Source organism: Bactrocera latifrons, unplaced genomic scaffold, assembly GCF_001853355.1.
Source record: "Bactrocera latifrons isolate USDA-ARS-PBARC rearing strain unplaced genomic scaffold, ASM185335v1 scaffold_113, whole genome shotgun sequence".
Lineage (NCBI taxonomy): Eukaryota > Metazoa > Arthropoda > Insecta > Diptera > Tephritidae > Bactrocera > Bactrocera latifrons.
In genome coordinates this window covers 672,509-689,734 of record NW_017534553.1, presented here as the reverse complement: position 1 = coordinate 689,734, position 17,226 = coordinate 672,509, and positions in this window count along the sequence as shown.

The window sequence follows — 17,226 nt, the reverse complement described above, 5'->3', positions numbered from 1 at the left end:
TGTTCAACGAGAGAGGACTTCATTTCTCAATTGCCTACTCAGTCCGAAGAATCACCTGTTGGCAAGAGTTATTCTGCGTTGGATTTCGAGGCTGATATTRTTGTTGGTRTTAATACTGGTTCCAAGATATTTGAAATTAKCTACGAATTCGAAAMTATGGCTGTTCACYGTTAACGTAAATRATATTTCTGGCAAACTTATGTCTAAGACGGCATTTGCCAACTTTCTTCCGTAGAAATGTGATATAATATTAACTTTCTACCACGAGTTAGCGGAACTAATTCGGTAAAAAAAAAACAGATATCAAGGAACCGAGTTAGGTTAAGATGATTCTAGCCTACTGAAGACTTCTTCGATCTTTTTATGATGCATTTTGGTTGTATTATCRACGAGGAAAGCAATCTTATCAAACCGTTATTGTAGATGCTTTTGARCATACGCCACGAACCAAGTGAGTATATTTGCTAATGGACGAACGAATTTCYAATACTTGAGAACTCGATTAAAATGCGCCAAAGTTATGGTGTTGAAATTTTTAATTCCATTCTCACTAAATAACGAGCTGCGAAGAAATATTAAGTCATTAGGAATAGTGSCTGAAATTATTACGCACACTTTTGSRTTAAGTTTGTGTGTGTGTTAAGAGAGAGTACATCAAAGAGTCATATTTTATTTYAGCTGTCTCCTACTATACATACATATGTATATACCATAAAATCATGTAAATATATATTTGTTGTTGTAATTTTTGTCTGCAATATAAGTGTATTTAATATTCTATTTCTAGTCCAATAAGCTCTCTGGAAATTCTCGAACAGATAGTTTTGGAATTGAGTAGTATCTACTAAATTAACCTAAAAAGACTGGCCCTTTTTTRAATGAAAATTTGGATTTATTCTTCGACTTACATAATTTCCTTCTAATGTTCCTTCAATATTTTTATTACTTCTGGATTTGTGTTTCTTTTTTTTTCACTTTCACCTCCTCATTTCAATGAAATTCTATTTAAGCAAGTCACTTTTTGAATTTGGGAAAAGGAGGCAGTAGTTGAGCTCAAAGAAGGCCCATTTCATATAATTTAGCGCAATAACGCGAAGTCTTTTGAGATCGATATCTGGATTAGCTCATTAGATCTGCTGGGAAGCGCATGAAAAAATTATTGTCGGTTAGTGGTTTGAACCCGACGCCTGCGATTAATACAGATATTCAGGGTTTGACTATTTCCGACTTCTTGACTATATTAAAAGGATGATTGAAGAATTAATGCAAAAAGGATTCAAAATGCTTGGCCAATAAAGGGGTATATTTTTAGAACAGTCGTTAACCGGTTCACTCATAACATAATAGTCTCTTTTTATGAGATTAAACTTTTTAAGAAATTTCGAAAGAAACTCCTGCGCGTCATTATAGCTATTGGATCAATGGAAAGATACTTTTTGGCCTCTCAGCGYACGTTCCTTTTCATTTTGCTTCGGACGTCTGAAACTACCCTCGGATCCATCACTGTCATTTACCCAGCTCGACATATATATACATATATATAGTTTTTTTGCAAGTGTTTGTTGTTATAACGGTTATCTAATACCAGCGGTTGCCTCAAGTTGATTGTCATCGAAGAAAGATAAACGTAGTTGCGCAAGGATCACTCTATATTCTCAGAGCATCTCGAGCTCTTCGTCTGCTATGGATGGTGGGTTAACTGCAAGTACGCCAGTTATTGGGAGGAAGTAGCTGAAGCTGTTAATGGCTTCATTGTGAACGTTGTTGTTGTTGTTGTTGTAACGGTTATCTAATTACCGCTTGTGTGGTAAAGTTTAAGTAGTTTGTYGACAAGATCATCAAAYGGTAGGCACAGAAAACGTGCTGTTTCGATGGGATCGRACYAAAGAGAGAGGTGTGGTAGATAAGTGGCATTCGTTAGGCACGAAGAAAGGCGGATAGAGTCAAGCCACGACTCGTTGCTCATAGGGCATATGTATATATTTGCAATGTCGGAGTCGATTCTGGGTAAGTAGGAGTATAACCAGCTACAGTATCTATAGCGAAGTTGAGCAAGGCTTGATTCACTGTGAATGGCATTCATTTATAGTTTTCTTCAAGTGGTASTTGTCGCCGTYGACTGKCTTAAATAAGAGACCACCACCAAAGCGATCTATATCTGCGGAAATTCCCTTCCTAAAAATATTAACTAAATAGATTTGTATGAGTGGGAAGCAAGCTGTGATTGTTTTTGATTCAATTGGACTTATTAGTATGATTCTTTTCCTTCACAAAAGTCAGTTTTTTGAAGATGACATAAACTGCCGTTAGCAAAAAGCAAATCGTTTTACATACATACATAAGTTAYTTCCTTATCGCAATTTTCACAACCGACACATCTCATTAATCACAGAAAATCATGCTACTCTTCCCATTGCGAAAAATATYCAGTTTAATGAGCCTTCGATTGCGAGAAGTCTTTAATTTGCAGATTTTTCCATTTTTACAATATAAACAGCTAAATGATAAACAACAACAAGTAAGAGTAATGTTTACTCTACAGCTGAAATGGGTAAACAACGAGTTGCGGAGCATTATAAGACACTATAAATCGCACAGTCGGTGCATATGCTATGTTTACCACTACAACATTGTATAGAAATGATGGATTTATCGGCGAAAAGYAAATAACTGGTAAAGATATGCGTGGCTACACATTTACACTTACATATATATACATACATAGTTAAAAGTGGCTGTGTACCTAAGAAGGAACCTCAACAGACCGACAGACGTAAAATTAAATACGCGGCGCAGTGGATGGACTAAGCTAAACGACGCTGCGTAACTGTGTCTGGCTGAGCAAATGCATAAATCCGCGTAGCAAAAAGTGAAATATAAAAGACGACTGAATGAAGAAACTAGCTGTGGTGTAAACAACGGACTTGCGACAGGGTACGCTGCTACAACGCTGTAAAGACAAAGGCAATGAGCATTGGCAGCAGACACAAAGAAAATGCAGTTACTTGTCTGCATGTGTAATTGTTGTTGTGGTGCATAGAACGGTGAAGGCCAAACGCAGAAGGTGCTGACGAGATGTCAGGCAGACGACGACCACGCTGACATGACGTGCTGCTGACGGTCAAGGGACAAATGCAGACAGACGAGCACTACCTTGTGTTTATCTTGTTGTTGTAGCAATGCAGACAGACGAGCACTACCTTGTGTTTATCTTGTTGTTGTAGCAAGCGGGCTAGTGCGTGCACAAAGCATTAAGTAGAATCCGCTGGCTTACCTACTCTACGCTGTATGTAAATACATATGTATGTAAGTATGTATTTTTATGGACACGTTTGATTTTCACGCTTAGCAGTCTGAGGAGACAATCAACTGACAGACAACAAAATGTTTTTTAATATCTTAAAATTGCGTACTCACTTCGATAGTTGGCGCACAGCTGACTGAGTGTGCAAATCAAGAAGATGCGAAGCGTCTGTGGGTAAAGTGTATGCGTCAAAGGACATTGCTAAGTACATACCTAAATATGTATGTATGTATCTATTGCTGGTTGGATGCTGAAGACATTTAGAGTGCAGCTCGCGTGTGATTGCCTGCGTGCGCGTGTGTAAGTGTCRGCGCAAGTTGATGAACCCGAATTATTTGTTTGTTGGCGCGACGGTCAAGAACCCCGAGTAGAACTACATGCTAAGTGGGGCGGTAAATATGTACACACATCCATTCGTTAAATGGAAATCAGAAAATAAAAATTTATACATAGGTGCCTGAAATCGACGCGGCGTATGTATACCCAGCTCTTCGCATAGCAATTACCGACGCAGTCGAGCGTAAGAAATGCGTAAGCGACAGTCAYATTATCATACATATTGGAAGGTTGCGMGCTTGCGTACGTTCGTAAATTTTTTTTATAAATCTCTTCGTATTGTTTTTTTACAGTTCTCTTGGTAGTTTTTTACTTCTTCTTTGACCGCTTACTACAGTTAACTGGGCGCATAGTGTGTGAAGAACTTGTTGATAGAGGGTATTTTAACACACACCATATTTGATGTTGAGTTTGCAACGGAGCTGGTAAAGAGGCGTTAGAGGCCCTATAAATCTATTTGCATGTAACGCAAACTAGTCCTGCAGTTTTCGTGATGTGGTTTTGAAATTTTGTACATGCCCATGCCCCAATGCATATGTAAATAATCATCAATAATGCCGCATTTTAGACGAAGAGCAATTTGAAGAGATTCAAGTGCTGGCATTTTATCCAGCAAAAACAACGGTTCGGTGTGGTTTGTGGGCCGGTAGARTCATCGKTYCATAYTTCTTCAAAAATGATGCCGATGAGAACGKAACCGTTRATGGGRACCRTTATATCGTCATGATAACCGATTATTTCTTTCTAAAAATTGAAGCTCGCTGCGTCACTTCCCACACATCGAATCAATTAATGGATTTATTGAGAGAAGACTTCGATGAGTAAATAATTTCATGTTTTGGGTAGATCGATTGGCCAACAAGATTCTGTGATATCACAACGTTAGATTATTTCCTGTGGGGATAGGTAGCGTCTAAAGTGTATGTGGACAAAGTCATATCGATTCAGGCTTTGGTGCAATATGTCAAAGAATGTTCTTTCGAATGATAATAAATATTCCTCATTAGTATTAAAGAATCTGTGTTTTTTTTAAGGAGGAAACCTCAAAACGGATCACTTATTGTATGAAATCATTTGTATTTGTGCGCCAAATAGGATCAGACTAAATATATACAAACTGTTTCCAATTTGAAATCAATGTTCCACTAAAACCGAGCAGATAGACCGAGCGTAGAAATCCGTAAACCTCCGTGATAACAACCAAGACTGAACCAAAAGTCAACAAAGATAGAGACATGATTTGTCAGTTGGATGACAAAGAAAGACAATGGAGCCGCTCGTGTTTGGGTGGCACGCTTTGTGTTCATTCGTAATAGTTGTCGCTCGTGTGAAAGCAGTGAGCAACACCAAAGAAKAATTTTCCTAACCATTCCCAYGACAGTCCGGTCTACGTAATCCGAACGGACCCGGATTTTTAATWTTTGCCAGTCATGAATAACAAAACAGTCCTCATCTCAACAGAATCTTCTCTTTTTATTCATGACCTCATTAATCAATGTATTTAACCTGAAAATTGAAAAGTCCACGACCTAACACGTTGGAGTGAAGTAACTTTTGTTATTGTGAACAAAACTGATGAAAAGAATTTCACGTTTTGATAAAATATTTTTTTTGTTTGTTGGAAAAAAARGATGAAGCAAAACCTTGGTTTGATGATGCATTTCCGAAAAATCARCCATCAAGGATTGGTATGCTAAGTTTAGTCAAATGAACACCTAAAGCAGTAATTGCCCAAAATAAGTTGTTACTGAGGAAATATCAAAAAAGTTCACAAAATAATTTTGGTTGACCGTAAAGTGAAGTTGTTCGAGATAGCTGGCACTCTACAGATATCAACTGAACATGTACATCATATCATTCACGAATGGTTGGGTATGAGAAAACACTGTGTAAAGTGGGTCCCGCCGAGCTCGCTTTTGATCAAAAACAAAGACGACATGATGACTCGAAGACGTTTAAGTGTAATAAACCTGAGTTTTTGGGTCAATATGTGACAATGAATGAAATATGCCTCTATCATTTCACTCCGAAGTTCACTCGATAGTCATGCGAAAACGTGGAAAAATGCAACAATCGGCTGGCAAGATTATGGCGTCTGTATTTTGGAATGCGCGTGGACTAATTTTTATTTACTACCTTGGAAAAGGAAGGACTATACACAGCGCCTATTATGTTTATATTGGATAGTTTGAAGCACGAAGTCGAAGAAAAACGTCCACATTCACAAGAAACAGAAAGTGATGTTTCACCAGGATAATGCAACGTGTCACAAGTTAGAGAATGAAGCCAAAAATCCATGAATCCATCCACGTATTGTCTACATCTGGTCCCCACAGACTATTTTCTATTCTTACATCTCAGAATATTGCTCGCCGAAAAGAAATGTTCTTCGAAGAAGAGAGCGCCGAAATTGTGGCCTATTTTGAAGCAAAAAACAAATCGTACCACAAAAATGGTATCGAAAAGTTGAAGGGAACTGTGTTGTAAAAATCTTTTCAATTGACCTGTTTTTTGTGAAATCACGCTAAAGAAATGCCACAACGAAACAGTCGTAATATCTAATTTTATCACACTTGGTTTGGGTATAAAACGATAATACCTGACAGTAGGCTCTAAGAGACTTGTCTGCTAACTAAAAACAAACAAATGTCTGCTATAATCCAATTTATGAGTCTGATGACACCATACTAATAAGTTTATTGACCGAGAAGATGCTTTGAACATCGAATATCCGTTCAATCAAATACACTGCTAATCAGTCGCCTGCAGATTGGAACTGASAGATCAAGAAGACTGTAGCAAATCAGGGAACAATGGGAAACAATGGAGCATGTCTAGTGCAATTGTCTACGCTGTAAGCAACTGRGGTCCRCACGGTATGATACACTGAAAGAGATATCGAAAACGAGGCCGCAGGGTCTGTTAAAATTCGCGTCAAATGCAGGTATTCTAAACAATGRCTACTCCTCWTRGACTTAGTAACTAAACYCCATMTGGTATCACAAAGGTCCAAAATTGGTATCTGCGTGGCTCATTTACCTATCAGATTAACTAAACAAAACCTAACCAAACAGTCTAGTTATAAGGGAAGAAGAACACATTTTGTSTTTTCATCAAAGATACATACTCTTCTTACAGACGACGGACTGCAGTAGACTCTTTATTTTTGAATTACGTGTGCAATACCAGCTAATACGAAATCGCAGATTTGGTTTTTTTCAACCTTCGCGAAATTCAAATCCTTCTTTATTGGTCCCCAAATTAGATTCAGATTAGACAAACAAGATCAAGTCAGTTATTTTAGGAGAAAAATAATAATTTGAATCAAGATATCTAATTATTAAACTTTATCTGAAAATATTGTGTCATTGAGGCAGTGAATTCAAGCTGTTCTTTAAAACATTTTAAGTAGATGGAATTAAGAAGCTCAACGGCGGATGCGATCGGCCGATCGAAAGGCGGGCTAACCTGTGCAAAGCTCAACTGAAACGGAACATTCAATGCCTTTGTCAGTGTAAAATACCAAATGACTAATATGCAGTCACCATTCAGCTCAGCTGTCGTTGAGCCGCGGCTTTCTTTGTGCTATCGACCTTACCATGTTTGTCGTTTACAACATTCAGCGCACATCGCTATTGTACATTGACCGAGGGCGTAAATAAGACTTTAATATGGACGAAGCCGTACTTCCCGTWCGTTTATTCTATTGTCTTCTCGGTTGCGTTTACTTTTACTCCGCTACAGCGCAAAGATCTCTTAAAGATTGTACGGCTTTTGTTATTGGCTACGCTTTCATCAGCACGTCGCCGAAGAATTATACCGACGCGACATCTGTTGGTGGTTCGACGCCTGGCACACATATTCCGCACAACTTTCGCTTGCGAAACAACAAAACAAAAATCCAAAAAAAAAAAAAAACATTGAACCTACGCGCCATTAAGCGGGGGCATAGAGCGGCTGAATGAAGCCACAGAATCAGCGTGAATGTGAAAGATGAAAGAAAGCGGCAAAGCCAATCTTCGCCATTGCAAAAATAATAAAACAAATCATCAAACCAATCAAGCAAAGTAACCGCCAACAATTTAGTGGGCGAACCAAGCGAAACTGTGAAGGTGGAACAAAAGATTCTTCGGCTGGACGCATAAATCAACGACGAGACGTGGTACATACTTAAGTACTTCTTTGTTGTAGTTGTTGCAATTAAAACGTATGAAAGAAATATTGCTGTCTGCATTTTAAGCGTACTTTAAATTTAAAAAAATATTAGTAAAAGAATGGCTGAACTCGATTGTGTTCGCACATTATTTGCTCTCACATGTAATTTCTTAAGGAATCGTCTATTAACCCGGCGGCAATGCGGCTGGGTCATATTGACTCGCATGGTTTTTTATAATTAAGAGTTTATGTTGTTCAAAATTTCATAAATCAGCTCAGTACCGGACATACCGGGAATTCCAAGGTGGTCATCAGCGTAAGAAAAGACACACACGTTTTATCATAACTGCGCTGGACGCTAGTTTAGAATAGTAGAAAGCTTCCTGCGCTTAATAAGATACACCTTTTTCCAGTAATAAGTATTCTGTCTGGTCACTGTCCGTAACAAAACTGTCTAACATTCGAAATTTATATTTTTTATCGTTCTATCGACTATTCCTGTTTTACGGGACTTAGGTTGGTGAACTTTGGCTTGCATTCTTCCGTTATTCAGACTCAGGTTGATTGATAAATAGTGATTTCTTTGTCTTAAAAATTCCATCACAATGCACGTATTTTATTTACCTGAATTTATCGAATCGGGATCTTCGGAACGGATATCTTCCAGAGAGTAACTTAAATTAACTTGAGATTCACGCCAAATGAAATTAACACTTACTTTTAGTCAAGAATTTTAAGTGTCAATCAATAAAAACATGCTAACGATATCCAATTTTCCAGACGCTCCGTCAGGATCTAGAAGAGAAAATACAATTTTCTATAAAAGGGTATAGCTGGCGTACGCCGATGATATTATTATCATTAGCCGTTAGTTCTGCTTTCTCCAGACTGGATAAGGAAGCGAAGCGTATGGATTTGGTTGTGAACAAGAACAACACAAAATAACTACCTTCATCAAACAAACTGTCGTCGCACTCGCGACTTGGCTTCCACGTCACTGTTGACAGTAATAACATCAAAGTCGTGGTAATTTCATCTATTTTGGAACCAGTATTAACACCAACAACAACGTCAGACTCGAAATGAAATGCAGAATAACTCCTGCCAACAGTTGCTACTTCGGAGTGAGTAGGCAATTGAGAAGTAAAGTCCTCTCGCAACGAACAAAGACCAAAATTTAAAAGTCACTCATTATTCCCGTCCTGGTATATGGTGCAGAGGCAGGGACGATGATAACATCTGATGAGTCGGCGTTACGAATTTTCCAGAGAGAGGTTCTGCAGAATRTTTATGGTTCTTTGCACATTGKCATCGGCAAATAYCGCAGTCAATGGGACGATGAACTGTACAAAATATACGACGATATTGACAGAGTTCAGCGGCTGCAATGTCACACAAACAGATCGATCCGAACCAAGACCTTGTATGGAAGACTTTTTTTATTTGACAAGATATTTTCACGAAATTTGGCGTGGATTATTATCTAAGACTCCGAATATATGTATGTATGTATATATTGGATCACTAAAACCGCCTGTCAAATCGTTAAAAACAAATTCTTACATGTGTTTTTTTTATTTGTGAAGGATATTATAGCTTATACATACCTATGTATATAGTAGGTATATATTATATAAGTTTTTTCTTATTTTGGCTTTGAGATGATTCATTAATATTTCAACTGTCGAATCAGATCGATATTCGAAAAGGTTTCTTTTTTGGTAAATATACATAACAGTCTGCCCGAAGCCTGTGTAAAACAATGAAACAAAAATTGAGTGAGGGCGTGAAATCGCCATTTTTAGTGGCAACTTGTCCAAAAATAATCTTTAAGAACTGATTAAATTAACGGTGACTCAACTGCTAAGTACAATTTGCGTAAAATGCTCCGAAAGGCAAAGATGTGGCTCAATGATTATCACTCCTTCAGGAAACGTTTAATTAAGAACCAACTTCATGAAGTGAAATCAGTGAAGAACGTTTTAAAATTAAATAACTGATAACTATGGCATACGCATATATTACATACATGCATACTTATACATATAAGCATATGTATGAATGTCTATATGAGATGCTTATTATGTACTTAAAAATAATTTGCAGTTTACTTCTGGGAAAATAAACTAAAAAGAGGAACAGCTGATTTCTTTTTAGAGCTTCACTCATTCTTCATTTGCGCTGTAGTCATAAATCAGCACAATCAACGGTTTTGGGAAGAATGGCAAGAATGGCAATCACGTATGCACAAATGTATGTATGTATGCTCACACCATATATATATATATATATATAGAAACCCGAATATACATAAACGCATATAAGTATATGTATTTACATAGTATAATATATATATAAGCATGCATTTTGCATATAATTACAGATACTTAACCACAACGTTAGCACACCGTTTCGGTTATTTTTATATTTCCGTCCGTATGGATTAGTAAATTTATGAATCTATTAACTTTTATTTGTATTCGACGAACAGCGGTTGCATGCGAAATTTCACATTCCGCGCCTTTTGGCAGAAAATGTCTGTTGCATAAGAAACTTCTTACCTACTTTGGTTTTACCTCCTTTTTGGCTATACATTTCTTAGAGAAGCAACATCACTGAAGCCTTTTTGAATTTCTTATGCGTTAACTGCTTTTATAACCGTCGGCAGAACAAACAAATWTATCAATTTTTTCTGAAATCTCATAATTTGCGTCTAATAATTTATAAATAATTACGCGAATAGAACCGTTAACCGGTCTAAGTTTGGAACAAAATTGTAATACTTCAATCAAATCAGATGAGATGGCAATTTTATATCAAAAAATATCTAGTTTGAAGACTTCTTGCAAGGGTTTCTTAAATGTCTGATCTTTGGCATAACAGTCAATTGAAAAGTTCCCGGCGTATAATAGTAATAGATTTTTGTCATCGTTTTCACTGACTTTTGACACGATGCATTATCTTGTTGAAACAGCGCTTTCTGTTTCTTCAAATGTTTTTTTTTAGCGATTTCGTCCTTCAAATGGCCCAATAACGCTATATATTTGTCGCTAAAGAATCATCCCTTTTTTAAGGTAATCAATAAAAATTATTCCCACAATGCCGACGCCTTAACCTGGCCAGTCGACTCTTGCCTTTTTCTTCTTGCCTATGAAGCGGTTTTATTGTGTGCAGCCCACTCGGATGACTGACAATTGGATTTCAGAGTAAATGGAGTAATGTTTATCCCACTATCACATGTCGATACAAATACTCTGCTTTACTACGCTTGAACATCTCCAAACACTGCCCTGAAATATCAACTCGTCGTCGTTTTTGGTAAAAAGTAAGTTCGCGCAGCAGGGCTTTCTCATGCCCAAATATTTGTGAATGATATGATGTACACATTCATTTGATATCCTTAGATCTATCTACTACCTCGAACAACTTCACTTTACGATTATCCTAAATTATTTTGTGGACGTTTTTGATGCTTTCTTCTATAAGAACCTCTTTTGGGCATTCACTGCCTTCATCGTTCTCGGTGCTCATTTTACCACTTCTAAAGTTAGCAAAGAAATCCTTGATGGTTGAGATTTTTGAGTCGTTGTCTGGAAACTCGAAATGATCCTAACATAATAAATTATAAGAAAAAATTGTGTTAAGCCGTTGAGAAAATGTATGCCCAAACAGTARGTAAAGCCAAAGTAGGTAARAAGTTTCTTATGCATCAGACGTTTTCTGCCAAAAGGCGCGGAATGTGAAATTTTACAYGCAACCGCTGTTCGTCGAATTCAAATAAAATTTAATATATTCATAAATTGACTAACAACCAACGTACACAGCTTAGAGGTCCAATACAATGATGTTGTCAAGCAGCTACTCAAATTAAATTCAAATAAAATTGCCGGACACGATGGGATACCAAACGTTTTCTTAAAAAAAAACACATATTTTTAACTACTCTTTTCAATCAGGTAGTTTTCCTCGTACCGGGAAACTGTCATATGTGAGGCCAATATATAAAAGTGGTCAAAGATCTGAAGTAACTAAYTACAGGCCCATCTGCATCCAATTTGCATTAGCCACGCTCTTCGAAAAGTTGGTTCTTGCTCAACTACCTCTAACCTTCAAGGGTATCATCACTACAAAACAACATGGATTTGTGGGTGGCAGATCAACCTTGTCAAATCTCCACCTGTATGTCAACTATATACTCAACGCACTGAATGACAAATACATTCAATCCACACTGACTTCAGTAAAGCTTTTGATCGTATTGACTATATGATACTCGTCTCAAAACTCAATAACTATGGCGTCAATGGCACCGCACTGGATTGGCTTAACTCATTACAGGTTCTTACAAGTCAGGGTTGACGGATATCTGTCTATAGAATATGAGGTAACATCTGGAGTTCCTCAGGGATCGCATTTAGGACCACTAGTCTTTAATATTTTTATCAATGACATTGTAAACAATATACTGTCTGAATGTCTGCTATATGCCGATGATTTGAAAATATTCAGAATTATTTCTAACGATTTCGATATCATACAACTACAACAAGATATCGACTGTTGTCAACCTGGTGCCTTAAAAATAATCTCGATCTCAATACTAAAAAGTGCGCTGTAAGGATCTAGGAATTATAATAGATAACATACTCACATTTGCAAAGCATATTGACAAAATAACTGTGCAATCTTTTAAAATTCTAAAACTCATCATCAGAACAGGAAGGGATTTCAACAACACAAATTCTCTGGTCAGTCTATACCGCTCACTTKTACTGCCAATACTAGAGTATGGCTGTGTAATCTGGTCTCCATATACCGGTAYACTCATCAACAGAGTTGAGAGAATACAAAACAAATTCTGCAAGACATTGTTGTTCCATCAATCGTTAAGGATGCAGGGACTCTCCACTGAGGACATCAGTACTCGTTTCAGACTCAACATCGGAAGGTTTCTACAAAATTGTCAACGTTCTGATTGACTCCTCGGAAGCACTCAACAGTTTTGAGCCTACTACCCTCTCGCTCATTCATAACAGACTGTTAAAAACAACAAAGACTCAACGAAACTACGTATACCACGGACCAAATAATAGGATTGTTAATCTCGTAAACTCGTTACGGAGGCACATATCAAGCCTTTATCTCGTACACCCAAAATGTACTGTTTATCTACCACTAACTCGTTACTTACATTCAACCGATTGTGTATATATAACACTTTCCACATTCTTATCTCTAAATAATTTTTTTTTTTGGTACTTAAGTTTGTATATTTTACTAACTATTCGATGTATAGTTTATTAAATGCGTGTATGCATATACATACATACATACTTATGTATAACATAACTATGTATTAAGATAAGGAATTCTGCCGTTACAACAACAGCAACAACATAAGGAAAATCTATAAATAAGAGAGCCCTAGGCAACCCGAGTTGAGTACTATTTGCACAGTGAACATCAACATATAGTTTTTTTACCTTCAAAAACCGATTCGTTTAATGCCTTCAATTGACTTAAAACGGTTTCCCGGAGTCGTCATTGCATAAAACTTTGGTGAAAAACTTACAAAGTATCAATACAGTATGCGACGGTGCATTATTGTCAAATAGTATTTTCATAACCTTGATTGACCTGCTTTGATGTGGTTCACCTTTATCATGATATTCGGCCGATTGATTGTCTGTTTTCGAATCGCACTCATAGATACAAGTAATAATACATGTCATGACATCCTGATAATTGAAAAACATTTTTTTTACAGACGTTGGACACGACGCTGTTTTTCGAAAAAATTTAGTGATTTTGGAACMWATCGTGCTTTCACTTTTCCCAGGCCCAAATTATCATTCAAAATGGTTTCCACTGATCCTTTCAATTTTTCCACGTTGACAGTAAAATTCCGGACTGTTAATCGTCGATTCTCCAGAACCAATTCTTTTATTTTATTGATGTGTTGATCATCACTTGATGTCGATGGTCGTCCTGCACGTGGGTTGTCCTCAACACGTTCGACCCTCTTTGAATAATTTGTAGCAAATAAAAAAACACTTGCTTGCCACAATTATCACCGAAGGCCTTTTCTGAACGTTTCGGCACCAAAAATTCGATTCCGCATACAAAATTTAACGGAACTTCTTTGTTCGTCGTAAAAATGGGCAAATGACTTTATGTACTTAAGAAAGACAAGCGCATACTTAACAATAATGATTATTTTGACGTGATATTTGGCACAGATGTCACAGACAGGYATACCAACCTAGAAAAAAATATTTAGACGAATGTGTATTCGTCCGAAATTTTAATTAAAAATCTTACTTTTTTTGCTCATACATACATATGTATGTAAGGATATGCTTTATATTTTTTTTTAAATCCCCATGTGTAAAAAATACCATTTATTAATATGTATGTAATTACATACATACCTACTTATGTATATATGTACATACATACATGCATATATCGGTCCAGCCTTTGGTGTCTCGCCACCTTATATCAAGTTCAACAACCAGTCATTTTGATTAAATAAATGCGTGACTGAACTMACAACGTCACAGCCGCGAGCTATTAGAATAAAGGCGATCCAAAAGGCAAAAAACAAAAAAATAATTGATGTACAAATACAAACAAATGCCCAAAAGTTAAAAGAGCGTGTGCATAAAAGTGCAAAAATTAGACAATAATTTTCAAATTTGAGCCGTTAAACGGTCGCTTGAACTCCGAGGACCGCGAAGTGGCAATATACCGCTTAAAGCGGCAAGAATATTAGCAGATGATGAAATAAATATATGAAATCATAAAAAAGCGCTGAAACTAATAACAKATCCCGCAAATAAAAGYCAAAAAGAACAATAAGTGCGAGAAAACACAAAAGTCAGCTGCGCCGCACCAAAACAAAGGTTGCCAAAGACGTCACAGTCAACACTGTGTGGCGCTCGCATGGTGGCAGTCGCAGCCGCAGCAGAGAAGAAACGTCGGCCACAGTCAATTTAAGTCGGTTTGTGCAAAGCCATTCAACCTAACCGAAAGGTCAGTGTGCTCGCTACGCAGTTACAAAAAATAATAAAATAAAAACATCATCATAACGCAAAAACAAAAAACAACAAAAACAGAAATTAAGCTGGCTACTGTCGCCAAGTGTTGCTCCTGTTAACGGCACGTCATGCTACTGTCTGCTTGCGCCCTTTGCTTCCGAGCAGCTGATTGCGCTGCTGCAGCGCCTTCGTTACTCACTCACCACTATTGTTGGGCATATGGTGAACATGTAGCCAAAACAATTTCAGCGCTGTTTTGCTGCTTTTTTGAGCTTTTTGATTTTCGCTTTGGCAATCAGACAAAGCTCAATGAGGCAATAAAAAAATTATTTGCATATACACAATTGTTTTGATTGAATGAAAATGCGTTCTGCACTCAAACACACACATACATACAATGAATTAAAATAAAAAATATTTGCTTTTAAACGGCGCCAATAAAATAAAATTATAAATATCCATAATATGAGTTTGTAAGTATGTTTATTTACGTATACATATATACGCGGGTATTTGTTTAACTTATTCAATTGATGAATGACGGCCGTTTTGAGAAGTGCTAAATAAAGGATGAAAAGTAAGAACAACACACAAACACCCATTTTGAATACATACATACATACATAGTATTTACATACTCAGCTGTTTAGCGGAAAGTTCATAGAGAAAACGTCACAAAAAAGAAAAGCTTTGCTTTTGAATTATTGTGTTTAGATTGAGAGCTTTTTAAATTGTTTAACAATTTCATAAAAGTTTCAATAAGCAGCTAAGTACAACAAATGTTTATGTATATGTACASACCTGGTCAAAATAATAGGTGCATTCCTTTAGGATGCAATCATAGTTAAATTTTGAATGTTTGGTGAATTAAACGAATGCAAATCCGGGTGAAAAAAATGTTTCGTTATTTAAGGGGCTATACCAGTGTGACACATTCAAAAAASAATTTTTGCTTTTATTCACGAAAATCGCCTAATTTTTCATGTGTCACACTGGTATAGCTAATATTTAACGTTCGATATTCGTCGCTGSCTTGTTGGCATATACCATAGACTTAAYGCAGCCACACAGTCTAACGGCGTCAAATTGCACKACCGAGGCGATCAACTGACTGGGCCATTTCGTGACATAACGCGTTTACCAAATTTGGTTTTCAATWAATCGATTGTGACATTCACTGTGTAGMTTGTGGAGCCGATCTGTTTGAACCACATATTGTCCAAGTCCATAGCCTCCAATTCGGTCCCAAAATATTCAGTTATCATTKAGCTATAGCGATTCACTTTCACAGTATGGTGCCGGTCTTGATCATCACGCAAGTACGGCCCAATGACGCCGCCGGCCCATAAACGTGTGGATTGCTATATGATCAAAAATGCATATTTTGCCTATTGGCAAAGTCATTCACCCAAAAATGAGTGTAATCGCTGATGATGACTTTTCGATGAAAATCCGGATCATTTTCAAGTTGTTGCACAGACCAATTCCACTCTGGTGGTTAAGCRACTTCAGCAAATATCTTTTCGAAAAAATTCGCCACAACGACGTCGCAGGGATGCCCAACGCTTAGAAACAACGTGTGAGGGACTAAATTGRGTCTTCCTCAATTGATASGCAAGCAGCAACAATATTCTCGACACTACGGGCATTTCTTTATCTCACTCTTCACGTCAGTGAAAGTCAACCATTTGAAGATGGCAAAACCCAACAATCTGCGTTAAACACCGTGGAATAAATATCCTTAATCGAGCGTAGTGTGTGAAAGACTGAAGCCCACCGTCAACAAACCGATTGAACCTTATCAGTGTGGCTTTAGACCTGGAAAATCTACTACCGACCAGATTTTCACTAYAAAAGACCCGTGAAAGGAAGATCTATACACACCACCTCTTTGTCGATTTTAATGACAGCATAAAAAGGAAATGTAAACAGGCGGCTGTGTAAGCTGACATTGAGCAATACCGAAAGCTCCGTCAGGATTGGAAGGAACCTATCCTAACAGTTCGATACCAAGCGAGGGTTGAGACAAGGAGACTCGCTATCGTGTGACTTCTATTTCTGGAGAAGATAATACGAGCTGCAGAGCTAAATGGAGAAGGTAAATCTTCTCTAAGAGTGTACAGCAGCTGGCGTACGCGTATGATATTGCTATTATTGGCCTCAACAACCACGCCGTTAGTCCTGAATTTTCCAAACTATATAAAGAAGCGAAGCGTAKGGGTCTGGTTGTGAACGAGGACAGAACGAAATATCTCCTGTCATCAAACAAACAGTCATCGAATTCTCGACTTGGCTCCCATGTCACTGTTGRCAGTCATAACTTTGAAGTCGTAGATAACTGAATGAACAATAATTTCTCTGAGATAATGATAATGAGATGATCATGACTCG